Source organism: Chrysochloris asiatica, unplaced genomic scaffold (assembly GCF_000296735.1).
Source record: "Chrysochloris asiatica unplaced genomic scaffold, ChrAsi1.0 scaffold00388, whole genome shotgun sequence".
NCBI classification, from domain to species: domain Eukaryota; kingdom Metazoa; phylum Chordata; class Mammalia; order Afrosoricida; family Chrysochloridae; genus Chrysochloris; species Chrysochloris asiatica.
In genome coordinates this window covers 407,578-408,497 of record NW_006408906.1, presented here as the reverse complement: position 1 = coordinate 408,497, position 920 = coordinate 407,578, and positions in this window count along the sequence as shown.

The window sequence follows — 920 nt, the reverse complement described above, 5'->3', positions numbered from 1 at the left end:
CTCTGGTAGTATAGTGGTTATGAATCAGCCTGTGAACCTCAAGGTCAGCAGATTGAAACTACTAGCTGTTCCTCGGGAGAAAGATGAGGCTTTCTGATGCCGTAAAAATGTATAGCCTCAGAAACACTGTGCAGGGTCACTATGAATTGAAACCAACTCTATGGCATATAACAACAATAACAAGTATTAGATGAATGGTTGGAAGTTCAAGCCCACCCAAAGACAGTTTGGAAAACAACTCTGGCAGTCCACTTACAAAATGTTACAGCTTTGAAAACATTGTGGAAGAGTTTTGCTCTATATAAGGGGGTCACTTGAAACTTACTTGTTGACAACTAACAACAATACATATTTTATTTCATGTATTTACATAGTTAAGTGCCATCGAGTCGGTTCCAACTCATAGCAACCCTGTATAGGGTTTCTGAGGAGCAGGTGGTGAGTTTGAATGGCTGACCTGGTTCACAGTCCAGTGCTGATCCTACAGCAATATACCAGGAGTACATATTTACTTATAAATTTCTGTATAAAAAGAGCCCTGGTGGTGCAGTGGTTAAGCACATGGCTGCTAACCAAAAGACTAGCGATTCAAACTCACCGGCTACTTTGTGGGTGTAAGATGTGGCATTTGGTTTCCATATGATTTGTAATGGGCATTTTATTGGACTGTTCTACTTGGTCTATAGGTTGCTAAGAGTCAGAACTTCACTTGATGGTAAAAGATTTGGCTTTTTGGTTTTTCAGTATATGGATAAACTATATATCCTGATAGTGTAACGGGTTACATGATGAGCTGCTAACCACAAGGTAAATCGTTTGAATCTATCAGCTGTTCTGCAGGAAAAAGATGAGACTTTCTGATCCCATAAGGATTAACAGTCTGGGAAGCTCTACACAGGATCACTACGAGCAGCTGCAGT